This window comes from Castor canadensis, chromosome 16, assembly GCF_047511655.1.
Source record: "Castor canadensis chromosome 16, mCasCan1.hap1v2, whole genome shotgun sequence".
Lineage (NCBI taxonomy): Eukaryota > Metazoa > Chordata > Mammalia > Rodentia > Castoridae > Castor > Castor canadensis.
Genome location: NC_133401.1, coordinates 36,191,148 through 36,210,629, shown reverse-complemented (window position 1 = coordinate 36,210,629; position 19,482 = coordinate 36,191,148).

The window sequence follows — 19,482 nt, the reverse complement described above, 5'->3', positions numbered from 1 at the left end:
TTCACAAATGATCGCAGTTATCACTGAGGTGCAATGTGCTGAAGGCTGCAGATCATAACACACATGGTTCTCTTTTAGTGATACATGTTTCTTGACCATAGCAGAATAGGCCTATGTGGAACAAAAGGAGTGTTTTTCCAACTAGAAAGCCATGGTTTTTAACCAGTATTCCTTTCAAAAAGTACCTCAATTCTCATAAGTAAACAATGTCCTAGATGCTCCTGATTCTGCCACAGAGGGTTTAATTTCGAGAGATACAAGTGTTTAGTCAACTCAGCAGAATAGACCTATTTGCAAAAAAATGGACCATTCCCCACCTTTTAAACCTTGATTTGCAGGAAGTACACCATCCAAAACTAATTGAATTACCACAGGGAAACAATGTGCTAGATGCTCCTGGTTCTAACACACATGCTTTTCTTTGAGAGATACATGTGTTTCTTCACCTTACGTGAATAGGCCCATTTGGAACAAAATGAGCATTTCTTCACCTTGAAAATTCAGATAAGAAGAAAGTATTCCTTTCAAAAATCCACTCAATTCTCACAGGTAAACAATGTGCTAGTTGCTCCTGCTGATAACACAGACAGTTTTCTTTGCAGATAGACATGTGTTTCTTCAATTCAGCTGATGAAGCTTGTTTCGACAAAATGAGCCTTTCTCCACCTTGAAAAGTTTGAATTGAAGGACATATTCCTTTCAAAAACTAACTCAATTATCACAGGGAAATAATATGCTAGATTCTGCAGCATCTAACACAGATGATTTTCTTCTGATCGACACATGCGTTTCATCATCTAAGCTGAATAAGTCTATTTGCTACAAATTTAGCCTTCTCCACCTTGAAAATTCTGATTTGTCAGAATGATTCCCTTCAAAATCTAACTCATTTCTCACAAGGGAACAGTGTACTAGATGCTGCAGCTGCTAATATAGATGTCTCTCTTTGGAGACATACATGAGTTTCTTGACCATAGCTGTATCGGCCCATTTGGAACAAAATGAACCTTATTCCAACGTGAAAACTGTGATTTGCAGCAAGTATTCCTTTCTAAAACTAACACAGTTCTCATAGGTAAACAATGAGCTGGAAGCTCCTGATTCTGCCACAGATGCATTTCCTATGAGAAATGTATATGTTTCCTCAACCTAGTTGACTTAGGCCTATTTGCAACAAAATGTGCCTTTCTCCACCTTGAAAACTGTGTTTGCAGGAAGTATTCCTTTAAAAAACTAACTGAATTCTCACAAAGAAACCAGGTGGTACATGCTGCAGCTAACAATACAGCTGTTTTTTTTTTTTTTTTTTCGGAGATTTATGTGCTTCGTTCACTCAGCTGAATAGGCCTATCTGGAACCAATGAGCCTTACTGCAACTTAAAAAGTGATTTGCAAAAAGGTTTGTCTCTCAAAACTAACTCCATTCTCACAGGGAAACAAGTTGCTTGTTGCTCTTGCTTCTAATACTGATGGTTTTCCTTCGAGAGATACATGTGTTTCATCATCTCAGCATATGATGCGTATTTGCAACAAAAAGAGCCTGTCTCCAAATTCAAAATTTGATTTGCAGGAAGTGCTCCATTCAAAAACGGCCTCAATTTCCACACGGAAACAATGGGCTAGATACTCCTTCTTCTATTACACACAGGTTTCTCTGGAGAGATAGTTGTGCATCATCAACTTAGTTGAATAGGCCTGTTTGTGACAAAATGAGCCATTCTCAACCTTGAAAACTAGGATTAGCAGGAAGTACTGCCTTCCAACGCGAACTGAGATCTCACAAAGGAACAACGTCTAACACAGACGGTTTTTTCCCGAGACATACATGTGTTTCTTCACGTTTACTGAATAGGCCTATTTGGAACAACAAAAACCTTTGTCCATCTTGAGAAGTTTGATTTGCAGAAATTAATTCTTTCAAAATCTAATTCAATTCCCATTGTTAAGCAAGGTGCTACACGCTTCTGACTCTGTGACAGGAGGTATAATTTCGACCGTTACGTGTGTTTCCCCAAGTCAGAAGAGTAGGTCCATTTGCAACAAACTGAGCCTAAGTCCACCTTGAAAATTCTAATGTGAAGGACGTATTTCTTCCAAAACTAACTCTATTCTCACAGGGAAACAATGTGATAGACGTTGCAGTTTCTCACATAGCTGGTTTTCTATCGAGAGATACATGTGGTTTCCAACTCTGCTGAATACGCCTACTTGGAGCAAACAGAGCCTATCTCCATACTGGAAATTATGATTTGCAAGAAGTGTCCTATCCAAGATTTACTCAATTCTCACAGGGGAACAATGTGTTTGTGCTCCACCAGGGAACACAGAAAATTTTCAACCGAGAGAAACATCTGTGTATCACCTTAACAAAACAGGCCTATTTGGAACCAAATGAGCATCTCTTCACCATGAAAATTCAGATTTGAAGTATGTATTCCTATCAAAAACGAACTCAATTCTCAACTGGAAACAATGTGCTAGGTGCTCCTGCTCCTAACACGGACGGACTTTTTGCAGATAGAAATGTGTTTCTTGGACTAAGCTGAATAGGCCTATTTGGAACCAAAGGAGCCCCTGTCCACCTTGAAAACTATGAATTGAAGGATAGATTCCTTTCAAAAACTAACTCAATTACCACAGGGAAACAATGTGGTAGATGCCACAGCCTCTAACAGAGATGGTTTTCTTTGGAAACCTACATGAGTTTCATTATTTCTGCTGAAGAAGTCTATTTGCTACAAATTTAGCCTTCTCCACCTTGAAAATTCTGATTTGCCAGAAATATACCCTTCAAAAACTGACTCATTTCTCACAAGGGAGCACTGTACTAGGTGATGCAGCTTTAACATAGATGCTTCTCTTTGGAGAGATACATTTGTTTCTTGACTATAGCTGAGTAGTCCCATTTGGAACCAAAGGAGCCTTATTGCAACTTGAAAACTAGGATTTGCAGTAAGTATTCCTTTCAAAAACTAACACAGTTCTCCTAGGTAAACAATGTGCTAGAAGCTCCTGATTCTGCCTCAGATGCTTTTCCTGTGAGAGATACATATGTTTCCTCAACCTAGCTGAATAGGCCTATTTGCAAGAAATTGTGCCTTTCTCCACCTTGAAAGAACACCTGTGATTTGCAGGAAGTATTCCTTTCATAAATTACCTGAATTCTCAAAAAGAACCCATGTGCTACATGCTGCAGCTTCTATCCTAGATGGTTTTCTTTTCAGAGATTTATAGTTTCATCTCCTCAGTTGAATAGGCCTGTCTGGAACCAATGCGCCTTTCTCCAACTTAACAACTGTGATTAGCAGGAAGTATTTGTTGCAAAAACTAACTCAATTCTCACAGGGAAACAATGTGCTGGTTGCTCCTGCTTCTAACACACATGGTTTTCTTTCTAGACATACATGTGGTTCAAAACCTCAGCAGAAGATGCCTATTTGAAACAAAAAGATCCTCTCTTCAACTACAAAATTCTGATTTGGAGGAAGTGTTTCAATCAAAAACTACCTCAATTTTCACATGGAAACAATGCGCTAGATGCTCCTTCTTCTATTACACACGGTTATCTTTTGAGAGATAAATGTGTTTCACCAACAGTGCTGAGTAGGCCTGTTTGCAACAAATGAGCCTTTCTCAATCTTGACAACTATGATTTCCAGGAAGCACTCCCTTCCAAACCGAACTCAGATCTCACAAAGGAACAACGTGTGAGATTCTGCAAAGTCGAACACAGACTTTTGTTTTCTGAGACCTACATGTGTTTCTTCAACTTGTCTGAATAAGGCCTATTTGGAACACAATGAGCATTTCTTCACCTTCTAAATTCAGATTGGAAGTAAGTATTCCTTTCAAAAGCTACCTTGGTCCTCACAGGGAAACAATGTGCTAGTTGCTCCTGCTCCTAACACAGACGGTTTTCATTTCAGATATACATGTGTTTCTTCAACTAAGCTGCATAGGCCTATTTGGAAGAAAATGAGCCTTTCTCAACCTTGGAAGCTGTGAATTCATGGATGCGTTACTTTCAAAAACTAACTCACTTCTCACAGGGAATCCATGCACTAGATGCTGCTGCTTTGAACACAAATGGTTTTCTTTAGACATATACATGAGTTTGCCTTCAAGCTGAATAAGTCTATTTACATCAAATTGTGCCTTTCCCCTCCTCCAAATTCTGATTTGCCAGAGTTGTACCCTTCACAAATGATCGCAGTTATCACTGAGGTGCAATGTGCTGAAGGCTGCAGATCATAACACACATGGTTCTCTTTTAGTGATACATGTTTCTTGACCATAGCAGAATAGGCCTATGTGGAACAAAAGGAGTGTTTTTCCAACTAGAAAGCCATGGTTTTTAACCAGTATTCCTTTCAAAAAGAACCTCAATTCTCATAAGTAAACAATGTCCTAGATGCTCCTGATTCTGCCACAGAGGGTTTAATTTCGAGAGATACAAGTGTTTAGTCAACTCAGCAGAATAGACCTATTTGCAAAAAAATGGACCATTCCCCACCTTTTAAACCTTGATTTGCAGGAAGTACACCATCCAAAACTAATTGAATTACCACAGGGAAACAATGTGCTAGATGCTCCTGGTTCTAACACACATGCTTTTCTTTGAGAGATACATGTGTTTCTTCACCTTACGTGAATAGGCCCATTTGGAACAAAATGAGCATTTCTTCACCTTGAAAATTCAGATAAGAAGAAAGTGTTCCTTTCAAAAATCCACTCAATTCTCACAGGTAAACAATGTGCTAGTTGTCCCTGCTCGTAACACAGATGGTGTTCATTTCAGATATACATGTGTTTCTTCAACTAAGCTGCATAGGCCTATTTGGAACAAAATGAGTCTTTTTCTACCTTGAAAAATCTATTTTGCAGGAAGTGTTCCAAGCAAAAACTACTTCAGTTTTCACATGGACACAATGGGATAGATACTCCTTCTTCTATTACACACAGTTTTGTTTTGAAATATGCATGTACTTCTTCACCTTAGCTGAATAGGCCTATTTGCAACAAAATGAGCCTTTCTCAACCTTGAAAACTATGATTTGCAGGAAATACTCCCTTCCAAACCTAACTGAGATCAGAAAGGTATAACATTTGAGATTCTGCAGCGTCTAACACAGATGGTTTTTTTCCAAGACATTCATATATATCTTCAACTTCGTGAATATGTCAATTTGGAACAAAATATGCCTTTCTCCACCTTGTAAATTCTGATTTGCATGAAGTATATTTTGTAAAACAAACTCAATTTTCACCAGGAAAATATGTGCTAGATGCACCTGGTTCTAAACACATCGTTTTCTTTTGAGACATACCAGTATTTCTTTTTGTTTTTTTTTTCATTTTTATTGTTTTATTATTCATATGTGCATACAATGCTGGGGTCATTTCTCTCCCCTGCCCCCACCCACTCCCTTACCATCCACTCTGCCCCCTCCCTCTCACCCCCACCCCTCAATACCTGCCAGAAACTATTTTGCCCTTATCTCTAATTTTGTTGAAGAGAGAGTATAAGCAATAATAGGAAGGAGCAAGGGTTTTTGCTAGTTGAGATAACTATTGCTATACAGGAAGTTGACTTACATTCATTTCCTGTGAATTTATGTTCCCTTCTAGGTTAATTCTTTTTGATCTAACCTTTTCTCTAGTTTCTTGTCCCCTTCTCCTTTTGACCTCAGTTGCTTTTAAGGTATCTGGTTTAGTTTCTCTGTTTTGAGGGCAACAAATGCTAGCTAATTTTTTATTTGTCTTACCTATCCTTACACCTTCCTTGTGTGTTCTCCTTTTATCATGCGCTCAAAGTCCAAACCCCTTGTTGTGTTTACCCTTGATCTAATGTCCACATATGAGGGAGAACATAAAGCTTTTGGTCTTTTGGGACAGGCTAACCTCACTCAGAATGGTGTTCTCCAATTTCATCCATTTACCAGCGAATGATAATATTTCGTTCTTCTTCATGGCTGCATAAAATTCCACTATGTATAAATATAACATTTTCTTGATCCATTCGTCAGTAGTGGGGCATCATGGCTGTTTCCATAATTTGGCCATTGTAAATAGTTCTGCAATGAGCATGGGTGTGGAGGTGCCTCTGGAGTAACCCTTGTCACAGTCTTTTGGGTATATTCCCAAGTGTGGTATTGCTAGATCAAATGGTCGATCAATGTTTAGCTTTTTAAGTAGCCTACAAATTTTTTTCCAGAGTGGTTGTACTAGTTTACATTCCCACTAACAGTGTAAGAGAGTTCCTTTTCCCGGCATTCTCGTCAACACCTGTCGGTGCTGGTGTTGCTAATGATGGCTATTCTAACAGGGGTGAGGTGGAATCTTAGTGTGGTTTTAACTTGCATTTCCTTTATTGCTAGAGATGGTGAGCATTTTTTCATGTGTTTTTTGGCCATTTGAATTTCTTCTTTTGAGAAACTTCTGTTTAGTTCACTTGGCCATTTCTTTATTGGTTCATTAGTTTTAGGGGAATTTAGTTTTTTAAGTTCCCTATATATTCTGGTTATCACTTCTTTGTCTGATGTGCAAATCAGACAAATATTTTCTCCCACTCTGTGGGTGTTCTCTTCAGTTTAGAGACCATTTCTTTTGATGAACAGAAGTTTGTAGTTTTATGAAGTCTCATTTATCTATTCTATCTCTTAGTTGCTGTGCTGCTGGGGTTCCATTGAGAAAATTCTTACCTATACCTACTAATTCCAGAGTATTTCCTACTCTTTCCTGCATCAACTTCAGAGTTTGTGATCTGATATTAAGATCATTGATCCATTTTGAGTTAATATTGGTATAGGGCGATATACATGGATCTAGATTCAGTTTTTTGCAGACTGCTAACCAGTGTTTGTTGAAGAGGCTGCTTTTTCTCCATCGTATACTTTTAGCAGCTTTGTCAAAAACAAGTTGGTTATAGTTGTGTGGCTTCACATCTGGGTCCTCTATGCTGTTCCACTGGTCTTCATGTCTGTTTTTTTGTGTCAGTACCATGCTGTTTTTATTGTTATTGCTTTGTAATATAATTTGAAGTCAGGTATCGTGATACCTCCAGCATTGTTCTTTTGACTGAGTATTGCCTTGGCTATTCATGGCCTCTTGTATGTCCATATAAATTTAAGGGTACATTTTTCAATATCTTTAATGAGTGTCATTGGAATTTTGATGGGAATTGGATTAAACATGTAGATTACTTTTGGGAGTATTGACATTTTTACTATGTTGATTCTACCAACAGTGTTTCTTAAACATAGCTGAAGACGCCTATTTGGTACAACATGAACTTTCTCCACCTTGAAAATTGGATTTGCAGAAATTATTCCTTTCAAAAACTAACTCAATTCTCATAGGTAAACAATGTGCTAGATTCTCCTGATTTTGTGACAGATGGTTTAATTTTGATAGGTACATGGGTTTCATCAACTCAGCAGAATAGGCCCATTTGCAACACAATAAGCCTAAGCCCACCTTGAAAATTCTGAATTGCAGGAAATATTTCTTTCAAAAACTAACTCTATTCTCACAGGGAAATAATGTGATAGATGTTGCAGCTTCTCATGTAGATGATTTTCTTTCGAGAGATACATGTGTTTCTTCAATTCTGCTTGATAGGCCTATTCGGAGCAAACAGACCTATCTCCACATTGGAAACTATGATTTGTAGCCTATATTCTTTTCAAAAACCAACTCAATTTTCAAATTGGAAACAATGTGCTGGATGTTCTGCTTCTAAAATAGTTGGTTTTCTTTCGAGAGATACATGTGTTTCATCAACTCAGCTGAGAAGGACTATTTGCAACAAATTCAGCCTTTGTCCACCTTGAAAATTCTGATTTGCAGGAAGTATTCCTTTCGAGAACTATTTGAATTCTCACAGGGACACAATGTGCTAGTTGCTGCAGCTTCTGTTATGTGTGGTTTTATTTGGAGAGATACATGTGTTTCATCAACTTAGCTGATTAGGCCTATTTGGAAAAATATGAGGGTTTCCTCCCTTGAAAACTATGATTTTCAGGAATTATTCCTTTCAAAAACTAACTCAATTCTCACAGCAAATAATGCACTAGATATTCATGCTTCTAAGACAGATGATTTCCTTAAGAGATATATACGTTTCTTCAACTTTGCAAAATAGGCCTATTTGCAACAAAATGATCCTTTCTGTACCTTGAATATTCTGATTTGCAGTAAGTATTCCTTTCAAAATCAATTCTCATACGGAAACACTGTGTTAGTTGCCTTGTTTCTAATGCAGCTGGTTTTCTTTGAACAGATACATGTGTTTTTCCCACTTAGCTGAATAGTCCTATTTGGAGCAGAATGAGCTTTTCTCCATGTTGAAAACTTTGATTTCCAGGAAGTATACTCTTCAAAAACTAATTCATTCTCACATGGAAAGAATGTGCTAGACGCTCCAGCTTCTAATACAGATAGTTTTCTTTTGAGAGATACATGCGTTTGTTTACCTTAGCTGAATAGGATTATTTGGAACAAAATGAGCCTTTCTATACATTGAAAACTACGATTTGCAGGAAGTAGTCATGTCCAAAACGAACTAAATTCTCACACGGGAACAATGTTCTAAATGCTGAGGCTGCTAACATAGATGGATTTCTTTGGAGAGATACATGTGTTTCTTCAACATACTGTATAGGCCTAGTTGAAAAAGAATGAGCCTTTCTCCACCTTGAAATCTTTGATTTGCAGGAGGTACACCTTTCAAAACCTAACTCAATTCTCGCAGGGAAGCAATGTGCTATATGCTCCTGCTTCAAACCCAAAATGTGTTCTTTCTAGAGATACATGAATACCTTTAAGTTAGCTGAATATGCCTATTTGAAACAAAATGAGCCTTTCTCCACCTTGAAATCTATGATTTGCAGAAAGCATTCCTTTCAAAAACTAAACAATTTTCATAGTAAAACAATGTGCTAGATGCTGTAGCTTCTATCATAAATGGTTCTGTTTCGAGAGATACGTGTGTTTCTTCAATATAGTTGGATAGGCCTATTTGGAAGACAATGAGCCTATCTCCATGTGGAAAACTATAATTTGAAGAAAGTATTCCTTTCAAAAACTAACTCAATTCTCACAGGGAAACAATGTGCTACATGCTCCTGCTTCTAACACAGACAGTGTTCTTTCAAGAGATACATGTGTTTCGTCAACTCAGCTGAATAGGCCTATGTCCAATGAAATGTGCATTTCTACACCTTGAAATTCTGATTTGCAGGAAGTATTTCTTTGAAAAAATAACTCAATTGTCACCAGGAGACAATGTGCTAGATGATCCTGCTTCTAACATACATGGTTTTCTTTTAAGAGCAACCTGTGTTTCTTCAACTTAGCTGAACAGGTGTATTTGGAAAAAATGAGCCTTTCTCCACCTTGAAATGTATCACTTGTTGGAAGTATTCCTTTCAAAAACCTACTCAATTCTCACATGGGAGCAATATGCTAGATGTTGCAGCTTCTGACATAGATGGTTTTCTCTGGAGAGATTAATGTATTTCTTCAACTCAGCTGTATAGGCCTATTTGTAGAAAACAGAGCTTTTCTTAATCTTGAAAACTTTGATTTCCTGGAGAATACCTTTCAGAACTAACTCAATTCTAACGCAGAAACAATGTGCAGGTTGTACCTGCTTCATGATGTTTTTCTTTTGAGAGATACATGTGTCTTTAACTCAGCTGAATAGGTGAATTTGGAACAAAATGAGCCTTTATTCATGATGAAAACTAGGATTTGCAGGAAGTATTCCTGTCAAAAACAAACTCAGTTCTTGCATGGGAACAATGTGCTACATGCTGCAGGTTCTAACATAGATGGTTTTCTTTGGAGAGACACATGTGTTTCTTCAACATAGCTGAATAGGCCTAATTGAAAAAGAATGAGCCTTTCTCTACCTTGATATCTTTGATTTGCAGGAAGTGCACCTTTCAAATCCTATCTCAACTCTCAATGGGAAATGATGTGCTATATGCTCCTGCTTCAACCCAAATTGTTTTCTTTCAAGAGATTGATGTATTTCTTCAACTTAGCTGAATACACCTATTTGCAGCAAATTGAGAATTTCTCCACCTTGAAAACTATGGTTTGCAGGAAGTATTCCTTTAAAAACTGACTCAATTCTCACAGGTAAATAATGTGCTACATGTTCTTGCTTTTCACACAGATGGTGTTCTTTCAAGACATACATGTGTTTTGTCAACTCAGATGAATAGGCCCATGTCCAACAAAAAGTGCATTTCTCCTTCTTGAAATTCTGATTTGCAGGAAGTATTTCCTTCAAAAACTAACTCAATTTTCACCAGAAGACAATGTCCTAGAAGATGCTGCCTCTAACACACATGATTTTCTTTTGAGAGAAACCTGTGTTTCTTCAACCTATCTGAACAGGTATATTTGGAACAAAATGATCCTTTCTCCACCTTGAAATCTATGATTGGTAGGAAGTATTCCTTTCAAAAACTAACTCAATTCTCACATGGAAGCAATGTGGTAGATGCTACTGCTTACAACACAGCTGGTTTTCTTTTGAGAGATACATGTGTTTCATCAACTCAGTTGAACAGGCCTAGTTGAATCAAACAGAGTCTATCAACACTTTGAAACTCCTAAGTTGCAGGAAGTATTCCTTTCAAAACTAACTCAAGTCTCACAGGGAAACAATGTGCTAAATGCTCCTGCTTCTAACAAAGGTGGTTCTCTTTGAAGAGATTCATTTGTTTATTCAACTTACCTAATAGGCCAATTTGGAACAAATTCAGGCATTGTCCACATTGAAAACAATGATTTGCAGGAAGTATTCCTTTCAAAAACCAACTCAATTCTCACAGCAAAACAATGCACAGATGCTCTTGGTTCTAAAAAGATGGCTGTCTTTACAGATGTATATGTTTTTTAGCTTAGCATAACAGGCCTATTTGCAACAAAATGATCCTTTCTCTACCTTGAAAATTCTGATTTGCAGTAGCATTCCTCTCAGAAACTAACTCAATTCTCAGAGGGAAACAATCTGCTGGTTGCCCTGTTTCTAATATAGATGGTTTTCTTTGGACAGATATATGTGTTTCTTCAACTTAGCTGAATAGGCCTATTTGTTTTTTTTTTTTTTTCTTTTTCTTTTACAGATAAAAAACTTTAGGATTTAATGTTTTAGGATTTGAATGTTCCCAACACAAAGGAATAATTGGATCATTATACAGTATATATTTTTCAACACATGTATTACACATTTATACATGTACTGAAATATCACATTATACTCCAAAGTATGTATAATTATCACAAATTAGTTAAAATAAAAATCTGTTTACAGTCTCATGAAACAATATGTGATATAGATTGATATTTTATACTACTTTGTCCTACACTGTCCTGTCCTATCCTATGCTATCCTATCCTACCTTTCTAAAAATTGCCTGTTGAGACCCACTAAATTGACTTTATATTCTAATGACTACAACTCATGCTTTGAAAAATACTGTTTAGTTTAGACCAACACCCAAATTAAAAAAATATTTTTTGTTATTTTTGATGAGGGTATGTTGTACAAAGTAAGGGGTCTCATTGTGATATTTTCACACATGAATATAATGTGCTTTGATCATGTCCACTCCTTATATTACTCTTTATTATCCTCCCTTCCCTTCCCTGCCTTTAACCTCCCCAATAATTCCACTTTTACTTTTGTAACCTTGTTTTTCTTCCCCCTACCCCAGCTTCCACAAAGGACAGAAATATTTATCTTCCTGGAATTGGCTTATTTCACTTAAGATTATGATACCTAGTTTCATCCATTTTCCAGCAAATAACAATTTCATTTCATAGCTGGGTAAAATCCTATTGTGTGTCTGTAGACCACATTTTATGTATTTCTTCATTGATGGACATACCAACCCCCTAATTTAAGGAAAGAGAAAATTGAAATTCAAAGGCACAAATTAATTGGAAGAGGTCATAGATGCACAGCTGGGACCACCATCCAAGTCTCCTGGTCCAGAAGGTTACCTTCTTCTCTTAGGTGATTTGTAGCTTCCCCTATTTGAATTCTTTTAATAGGGAATACGAGGAAGAAGGACACATATACCATGCTTATAGCTCTGCTCTGCTTTCACCCCTCTGCCTGCTCCTGGTCTACATTGCCAGAGAATAAGTCTCTCCAAGGCCAGCTGAGATCTTCCACCAAATGCTGGGGGGGATTCCTCATCAGATTCCTTGCTCCAAGAATGCAGGGACTTGAAGACGGACTGCATTTTTCCTAAGCTAGGCAATTTGGTCTCAAGGCAAACCAAACTGTAGCACAAAATGTGAGGTGAGTTTGCCCTTGCCCTTTCATTTATCTTCCTTTAATCAAACAGACTAACGTTTTATTGGAAAGAGAAGATTGTTATCCTTGGCTTTCTTGTGTCTCCAGTGGTATTTTTCTTAGGAATGTGTTAATAGCTGAAAAATCTTAACACGTCTTCAAGTGCCTCTTATGTTAGAAGATTCTTCTCAGTTGTGGGAAAAGTGGTTGTCAGTTTGTCTGGCATTTAAGTGAAATCAAAATGTTTCTGACAGGTTGATTATGCTCTTAGTTCAAATGTCCCCTCTTTACAGAACACACAGCTGGAAGGTTCAGAGAGAGACATTTTTCTTGCCAACCAGATTTCTATAGTCATTCACTTTTAAGGCAGTTAGAACCAAAGGTTGGTTAACTTCAGGCCCAGTGTAGGCAAAAATTTTAGAGTTTATAATTTCAAGTTTTTGGAGTTTATAATTTGGCCTTTTTGTAAAGAGCTCATTTTTCTATCCTACACAAAAGTTTCTTTGATGTTTTGTTTGCAGAAACAAGAATGTTTTAGTAACAAATGGGAAGTGTTATGTAGAAGTCGGTTCCAGAGGAAGTTGAGAACAGGGTGGAGATTCCTAAAAATTGTTATTAAAGTTTTTGCTACACCTCCAAAATATATTTCTATAATGGAATTAAAAGGTAGAGTACAGGAGGAATCTGAATTCAACTAAGGTTACAAATTCCTGGATACTGTACTGAGAGATTTGTTTGAAAGTGGGATCACTGTTCTTTGAGAGAACAGCTAAACAAAATCTCTTTCCCTGTATGCCTTCTTAAGAGGAGATGTCTGCCTGCCATTTCCAACCCTGGTGTCAACTTGCTTGCTTTCTTACAACTCCCCTCTCTTGTTCTAGAGAAACAGTTAGGAATAGGGTAGAAGGAATGAAATCTCACCCTCCCCACAGAGATAACTTCTCTCAGTATTAAAGGAGAATAGGCCTATTTGTAACAAAATGAGTATTTCTCCACCTTGGAAACTGTGATTTGCAGGAAGTATTCATCTCAATAATTAACTCAATTCTCACAGGGAAACAATGAGCTGGATGCTGCAACTACTAACACACATGGTTTTCTTTCGAGATATCCATGTTTTTCAACAACTCAGTTGAAAAGGCCTATGTGCAACAAATTGAGATTTTCACCACCTTGAAAATTCCTTTTTGAAGGAAGTATTCCTTTCAAAAACTACCTCATTCTCACAGGAAAACTCTATGGTAGATACTGCAGCTTCTATCATAGGTGCTTTTCTTTGGAGAGATACATGTGATTCTTCAACTCTGCTGTTGGAGCTAACCGAGCCTATTGCCACCTTGAAAACTTTGAGTTGCAGGAATATTCCTTTCAAAAATTAACTCAACTCTCACAGGGAAACAATGTGCTCGATGCTCCAGATTCTAATATAGATGGTTTTCTTTCGAGAGATACATGTGTTTCATCAACTTAGCTGAATAGGCCTGTTTGAAACACAATGAGCCTTTCAACACATTGAAAACTATGATTGGCAGGAAGTACTCCTTTCAAAAACTAACTCAATTGTCACAGTGAAACAATATACTATATTCTGTGGCCTCTAACATACATGGTTTCTTTGGAGACATACATGTGTATCTTCAACTCAGTTGAATAGGCTTTTTTGGAACAAACAGATCTTATCTACACCTTGAAAATAACAAGTTGCAGGCAGTACTCCCTTCAAAATTTTTCAATTCAACAGGGAAACAATGTGCTACAACTCCTGATTCTAACATGAATGGTTTTCTTTCAAGAGATACATGTTTTTCATCAAGTCAGATGAATAGGCTTATTTGCAATAAAATGTGCATTTCTGCACCTTTTAATTCTGATTTCCTGAAAGCATTCCTTTCAAAAATTAAATAAATTCTCACATTGGACCAATATGCTAGATGCTGCATCTTCTGACATAGATGACTTTCTTTGGAGAGATACCTGGGTTTCTTCAACGTAGCAGAATGGATGTATTGACAACAAAATGAGCCTTTCTCCACCTAGAAAACTATGATTTGCAGGAAGTATTCCTTTCAAAAAGTAACTCAATTCCCAAACAAGAACAATGAACTTGATGTTGCAGCTTCTAACACAGCTGATTTTCTTTCAAAGGGTACATGTGTTTCTTCAACTCAGGTGAATAACCTTATTTAGAGGAAACAGAGCTTACCTCCACTTTGAAACATCTAACTGGCAGAAAGTAGTCCTTTCAAAAACTGTCAATTCAAACACAGTAAAAAAAGGATGATTAGAGTTTTCAAGGTGCAGATAGGTTCAGTTTGCACCAAATACCTAGTCAGGTGAGTTGAAGAAACACATGTATTTCTTGAAGGAAAACCATCTATGTTATAATCAGGAGCATCCAGTCCTTTTCTTCACTGTTTGAGTTGACAGTTTTTAAAAAGAGTACTTCCTGCAACTTATGTATTTTATGGTGGAGAAAGGCTCTGTTGCTCCAAATAGGCCGTTCACTTGAGACAAAGAATCACATGTATCTCTCCAAAGACAACCATCAAATGTTAGAGGACTCAGAATCTAGCACATATTTATTTCCCTCTAATAATTGAGTTAGTTTTTGAAAGGAAGATACTTCCTGCAAATCACAGTTTTCAAGGTGCAGATAGGGTCAGTTTACTCCAAATAGGCCTATTCAGCTGAGTTGAAGAAACACATGAATCTCCCCAAAGAAAACAACCTATGTTACAAGCTTCAGCATCTAGCACATTGTTTCCATGTGAGTTTGAGTTAATTTTTGAAAGGAATAATAACTGCAACTCGGAATTTTCAACGTGGAGAATGGCTCATTTTCTTCCAAAATCGTCTATTCTGCTATGTTGAGAAACATACATATCTCGAAAGAAAAGCATCGGTCTTAGAAGCTGCAGTATGTGGCACATTGTCTCCCTGTAAGAATTGAGTTACTTTTGAGAGGAATACTTCCTGCAAATCACATTTTTCAAGGTGGAGAAAGTGTCATTTTGTTCAAAGTAGGCTATTGAAGTAACGTGCAGAAACACATGTGTCTCTTGAAAGAAAACCATCTATGTTAGAAGTTGCAGCATCTAGCACATTTTTTTCCTTTGAAAACTGAGTTAGTTTTTGAAGGGAACACTTCCTGCAAATCATAGTTTTCAAGGTGAAGAAAGGCTCATTTTGTTTCAAATAGGCATATTCAGCTAAGTTGAAGAAGTACATGTATCTCTCCAAAGAAAACCTTTTGTGTTTGAAGCAAGAACATATAGCACATTGTTTCCCTGTGAGGATTAAGATAGGTTATGAAAAGTGTACGTCCTACAATTCAAAGATTTCAAGATAGAGAAAAGCTCATTGTGTTTCAAATGACCTATTTGCTATGTTGAAGAAACACATGTATCTCTCCAAAGAAAACCGCATAGGTAAGAAGCTGCAGCATCTAACACTTTATTTCCCTGTGAGAACTGAGTCATGTTTTCAAAATGAGTACTTATTACAAATCAGAATTTTCAAAGTGGAGAACAGCTCATTTTGTTCCAAAGAGGCCTATTCCACTATGTTTAAGGAACATAAGTTTCTCTTGAGAAAAGCATCTGTCTTAGAAGTAGGAGCTTGTAGTGCATTTTCTTCCAGTGAGAATTGTGTTTGTTTTTGAGAGGAATACTTCCTGCAAATCATAATTTTCAAGGTGGAGAAAGCATCATTTTTTTCCAATAGGCCTATTCTGCTAGGTTGAAGAAAGACAAGTATCTCTAAAGAAATCCATGTGTCCGGGAAGGATGAGCATTGAGAGCATTGTCTCTGTGAATGGACTCATTTTTTGAGAAGAATACTTCCTGAAAATCAAGGTTTTCAAGGAGGAGGAATTCTCAATTTTCTGCAAATAGGCCAACTCAGCTGAGTTGGTGAAACACATGTATCTCTTGCAAGAATACCTTCTGTCTGAGAAGCTGCAGCATCTAGTACATTGTTTCCCTGTGAGATTTGAGTTAGTTTTTCAATGAATACTTCCCTCAAATCATAGTTTTCAGAGTGGAGAAAGGCTCATGTTGTTCCAAATAGGCCTATTCAGTGAAGTTGAGAAACATATATATCTCTCCAAAGAAAACCATCTGTGTTAAAAGCATTAGCAACTATCACATAGTTTCCTTGTGAGTTTTGAGATTGTATTTGAAAGGAATACTTGATGCAAATCAGAATTTTCAATTTTCTGAAAGACTTAGGCCTATGCTACTATGTTGAAGAAACACATGTATCTCTAAAGAAAACAATTTGTCTTAGAAGCAGGAGCATCTAGCTCATTGTTTCACTTTTAGAATTGTGTTAGTTTTGAAAGGAACACTTCCTGCTAATCACAGTTTTCAAGGTGGAGAAAGGCTCATTTTGTTCCAAATAATTTTATTCAGCTATTGAGGAAAGACATGTAACTATTGAAAGAAAACCATATGTATTAGAAGCAGAAACAACTAGCATATTGTTTCCCTGTGAAAACTGAGTTAGCTTCTGCAGGGAATGCTGCCAGTAAATCACAGTTTTCCATGTGGAGATTGGCTCTGTTTGCTATAAATAGGCCTATCCATCTGAGTTGAAGAAACACATGTATCTGTCAAAAGAAAACCATCCATGTTAGAATCAGGAGAATCTAGCACAGTGTTTCCCTGTTTTAATTGACAGTTTTTGAAAGGAGTCCTTCTTGAAGTTAAGTGTTGCAAGGTGGAGATAAGCACTGCTTCCTCCAAATAGGGCTATTTACCTGAGTTGAAGAAACACAGATATCTCTCCAAAGAAGACCAGGTATGTCAGAAGTTGCAGCATCTAGCATATTGTTCCCATGTGAGAATTAAGTTAGTTTTTGAAAGGAATACTTCCTGAAAATCATATTTTCAAGGTAGAGAATGGCTCTTTTTTTTCCAAATACATCTGTTCAGCTAAGTTGAATAAACACAGGTATCTCTCAAAAGAAAACCATGTGTTAGAAGCTGGAGGATCTAGCACATTGTCTCCTGGTGAAAATTGAGTTAGTCTTTGAAAGGAATACTTCTTGCAAATCAGAATATCAAGGTGGAGAAATGTACATTTTGTTGGAAAAAGTTGTATTCAGCTTAGTTGAAGAAACACATGTATTTGTCAAAAGAAAACCATCTATGTAATAGCTGCAGAATCAAGCACTTTGTGTTCCTGCGAGAATTGAATTAGTTTTTGAAAGGAATACTTCCTGCAAATCTTAGTTTTCAAGGTGGAGATAAGCTCATTTTGTTCCAAATAGGCCTGTTCAGCTATGTTGAAGAAACAAATCTGTCTGTCCAAAGAATACTATCTTTATTAGAAACAGGGCAACTAGCACATTATTTCCCTTTGAGAATTGAGCTAGTTTTTGAAAGGAATACTTACTGCAAATCAGAATTTTCAAAGTACAGAAAGTATTATTTGTTGCAAATAGGCCTATTCTGGTAAGTTGAAGAAACATATGTATCTCTAAAGAAAACCATCTGTCTTAGAAGCAAGAGTATCTAGCACATTGTTTCTCTGTGAGAATTCAGTTAGTTTTTGAAAAGACTAATTCCTGCAAATCATAGTTTTCAAGGTGGGAAAGCCTAATTTTGTTCCAAATAGGCCAAATCAGCTAAGTTGAAGAAGCACATTTATCTCTCCAAAGAAAACCACCCATGTTACAATCTGCAGCATCTAGCACATTGTATACTTGTAAGAATTGAGATAGTTCTTGAAAGGAATACTTCCTGGCAAATCAGAGTTTTCAAGGTGGACAATGGCTCAATTTGTTCCAAATAGGCCTATTAGGTAAGTTGAAGAAATAAATGTATCTGCTGAAAGAAAACCATCTCTTTTATAAGCAGGTGCTCTTATCACATTGTTTCCTACTGTGAGTTAACTTAGTTTTTGAAAGGAATACTTCCTGAAATCAGAATTTTCAAGTCTCAATTTGTTGCAAATAGGCCTAATCAACTAAATTGAGGAAACACATGTATCTCTTGAAAGAAAATCATCTTCGTTAGTAGTTGCAGCATCTAGGTCATTGTTTCCCTGTGAGAACTGAGTTAGGTTTTGGAAGAAATACTTCCTGCAAATCAGAACTTTCAAGGTGGACAAAGGTTCAATTTGTTGCAAATAGGCCTATTCAGCTGATTTGAAGAAACATACGTATCTTTCAAAAGATAATCAGCTTTATTAGAAGCTGCAGCACCTAGCTCATTTTTTCCTTGTGAGAATTCCATTAGTTTTTAAAAGGAATACTTCCTGCAAATCATAGTTTTCAAGGTGGAGAAAGGCTCATTTTATTCCAAATAGGCCTATTCAGCAATGTTGAAGAATCACATGTATATCTCCAAAGAAAACCAACTATGTTAGAAGCTGCAGCATCTGGCACATTGTTACCATGTGAGAATTGAGTTAGATTTGAAAGGAATACTTCCTGGAAATAAGAAGTTTCAAGATGGTGAAAAGCTCATTTTGTTGCCAATAGGCCTCTTCAGCTGTGTTGAAGAAACACATGTATCTCTCCAAAGAAAACCACCCATGTTAGAAGCTACTGCATCTAGCATATTGTGTCCCTGTTAGAATTGAATAGTTTTTAAAAGAAATACTTCTTGCAAAAGAGAATTTTCAAGGTGGAGAAAGGCTCAATTTGTAGCAAATAGGCCTAATCACCTGAGTTCATGAAACACATGCATCTATCCAAAGAAAACCACATATGTCAGAAGCTGCAGCATTTACAGCATTGTTTCCTGTGAGAATGGAGTTAGATTTTGAATGGAATACTTCCTGCAAGTCATAGTTTTCAATGTGTGGAAAGGATCATTTTCTTCCAAATAGGCCTGTTCCACTAAGTTGAAGTAACACATCGAACTCTCGAAAGAAAACCATATGCCTTAGAAGCAGGATCATCTAGCACATTGTATCCCTGTGAGATCTGAGTTAGTTTTTGAATGGAATACTGCCTGTAAACCATAGTTTCTAGGTGGAGATTGGCTCTGTTTGCTACAAATAGGACTATACAGCTGATTGGAAGGAACACATGTATCTCTTGAAAGAAAACAATCTATGTTTGAATCAGGAGCATCTAGCACATTGTTTCCCTGTTTAAAAGGACAGTTTTTGAAAGGAGTAATTCCTGCAACTTATATGTTACAAGGTAGAGA